The sequence below is a fragment of the Otolemur garnettii genome, unplaced genomic scaffold, assembly GCF_000181295.1.
Source record: "Otolemur garnettii isolate 467f Iridium unplaced genomic scaffold, OtoGar3 scaffold00011, whole genome shotgun sequence".
NCBI lineage: Eukaryota > Metazoa > Chordata > Mammalia > Primates > Galagidae > Otolemur > Otolemur garnettii.
In genome coordinates this window covers 30,375,226-30,378,246 of record NW_003852406.1, presented here as the reverse complement: position 1 = coordinate 30,378,246, position 3,021 = coordinate 30,375,226, and the positions used below count along the sequence as shown (strand labels likewise).

Genomic DNA, 3,021 nt, shown 5'->3' with positions numbered 1-3,021 from the left:
CCTATTTTTAGTAGAGATGGGATCTCACTTTAGCTCAGGCTGGTCTTGAACTGGTGAGCTCAAGCAATCCACCTGCCATGGCCTTCCAGAGTGCTAGGATTACAGGCATGAGCCACCGTACCTGGCCATGGATCTCATTCATTTCTTTCTTCTCACAGTGCACTTGACAGAGACTTAATTTGGCAAGACTTTGTAGAATTTGGTTCCATGAACAAACACAAAAGGATTCATCTATATATGTTTTCCTTGTGAATTTTTTTTTTTTTTTGAGACAGGGTTTCTCTGTGGTCTGGGCTAGAGTGCAATGGCATCATCAAAGCTCACTGCAGCCTCAAACTCTTGGGCTCAAGTGATACTCCAGACTTAGCCTCCTAAGTTGAGACTACAGGGGCCTGCCACAAAGCCTGGCTAATTTATGTGTGTGTGTATATATATATTTTGAGACAGAGTCTCACATTGTCACCCTTGGTAGAGTGCTTCTGTGGTGTCATAGCTCACAGCAACCTCAAACTCTTGGGTTCACTGTGACCTATAATTAAAAAAAAATTATTTTTTAATAGAAGTATAGTCTCCTGTGTTCCCCAAGCTTTCTCAAACTCTTGGCCTCAAATGATCTTCTGGCCTCTGCCTCCCAAGTCCCGGGATGAGCCACTGTGCCTGGCTCTGGCATTTAAAAATAAGAGCTAAAAAAGTAAATTTTTTTTTTCAATTTGAAAGCAGTCACCGTTTATTAACTGACCAGATTACAAAAACAATCAGGGCAGACACCTTAGCTCATTCTTCTAACAAGCCTATTGATTTGGTCTTCCCTGTTACCAGCATCTCCACCTTCTACAAAGTGGGTTGTCTTTTTCTTCATTCCCCCCCTGTGGAGATGATAACTCGAAGGGCCACAAGAAGTTATTTGCTTCTTTGAAGCATTTTCCAACAGTATAGATCTCATGAATCAGATCCTCCATGCAGATGATGCCATATTTACCAAGAGATCGTGCAATCAAACTGTTATCAGTCAATGCAATTCATTTCTTATTGATTTTGCCATAACCACGCTTGTAGATTAGCTCATTTATTGACTTCAGATTTGGGTACCCCCATGCAATATATGGTCCTACAATCCTCAGCATGTTAACTGAAGCCCTGTTGAGCGTAACAAAAGTTCCATTGAAGATCTGGCGAAGGCGAAGAAGCTGCAACACCTTTTGGACCTTTGGACTCACACCATTGACACCTCTGATCCTGATGACAAAGGCCATCTGGGTTCTGCAGGTCCATAGAAGTTGCCAGCTTTTCCTGCCATCCCAGCCATCCGAATCTCAGTTCTGTACATCTGCCTGTATTCTTTATGATAATGCTTAGCTTTTTCACAGATAAGCTTCCTCCTTGCCTTTTGAAGCATCTTTTGGGCACACTTCTTTCTCAGATGCTTGATCTTCAGCTCTGCGAAATTGTTTCGCTTTTTCTTAAGGGTTTCTGGCACAGCAGGAACCTTCTTTTTCTTCTCTTTGACACCCTCCATGGTTCCAGCCAGAAAAAGAGGGAAAAAAAAGTAAATTTTAATATACTATGAATCACAGTGGTGGTGACATCCACAAATGCAGATGAATGTAAGTGTATTGCATAAGCCCTCATACCATGAATTCTCAGTTGCCAGCAGGGATCTGGGTTAATTTCTTCTTTGTCAGTCACAAGTCATGTTGCCATCATGGATATAATGTTCCAAAATGGTGGTCAACCCTTGAGCTCAGGTTGGTTTTAAACTCCTAGCCTCAAGGGATCCTCCTGTGTTGGCCTCCCAAAGTGTTAGGTAGGATTACAGGTGTGAGCCAGCCCAACTTGTGATTTACGGATTAGACTCCTACACATGTTGATTTCAACACAACCTGCCTCAATGGTCAAAGTGATGGATTTGAGGCAGTTCTTCAGTCTTCCAGCAGATGTCATTTATAATAAATTCCCTTTCTTCCTTGGTAATCCTAGTTACCACAGTAATGAGCTTTCTGTGTGGTAAGCAACTGGATTCAGTCAGAATGTTCTTGTGGGTTTGGTAACAGCTGTGCCTCAGTTTCTTTATAGGAGCATTATGAGGATTAAATGGACATTGGACAGTCAATGTTTATTTTATAATCACTGAGCAGCAAGTATTCTTAGTATTCAAGGATTCTCTGTTCCAGAAATAAAGACATAAGAGATCATCTCTGGGCTTGAGGACTATTTTCTCAGTGGCACACAGCAGGGGGGAATATGAAAAGATTCCCAAAATAGGTGGGAGCCAAGTGCTACGGGACTCTGAGTAGGGAGAGAGGACACATGGATGGGCCTTTGGGGCTTCCTTAGAGAATCAATATCTAACCCGAGTCTTGACAATTGGCTGGAAATACAACCAATAGAAATGAGGCAAAAGGGCATTCGGGCTGAGGGAATGGCATGAGCATAGCTGCAGAGGGGTATAATATGGGAAGCATTTTGGTCCTGGCCAGCAGCCCTAGTTGGCTGCAGCTACAGGCCTTTGGGGCTGGAGGGAGTGGTGGGAAATAAAACCGAAAAAAGACAGGAGCATGACAGAGCAATGCAAGAGAGAGCCAGGGAAAGCTCTGGTCAGAGCTGTGGCTGAAGGGAAGGGAGGACTATAGGAATGAGGGGGTAGGCTTGCGGGTGAGGAGGCTGTTGCAAGAGTCTGGGCATGAGATGGTCAGGCCTGAATGAGGACAGAGGTGACAGTGGGGATGGAAGCACTGTGGAAGAGCACTTTAGGATGACATTGCCAGGGCCTGATAAGGGGAAAAGTTGCAAGAGGAAGAGGTTGATGGAAGCACCCCTTGCTGACAACCCAACAGGCTTGGTGCACTTTATTTTATTTCATGAAAGCCCTTGGCATCACTTCTCCACTGCACTTAGCTCAGAAGTGGGCAGCTCCTCTCTGGATAGAGCCCTTTCCAGGGTGGGGTTGGGGACTCCTGATCCAAATCAAGCAACCTCCTATGGCACCTAGCTAAGGGTCTAACATCAGTAAGAGCTCAGGAC

General features: G+C 44.4%; 1 pseudogene; it reads right to left on the bottom strand.

The window, feature by feature from the left end:
* Window positions 1-765: 765 nt before the first annotated feature.
* LOC100944588 lies at window positions 766-1,516 on the bottom strand (annotated as a pseudogene).
* Between the last annotated feature and the right edge of the window lie 1,505 nt (window positions 1,517-3,021).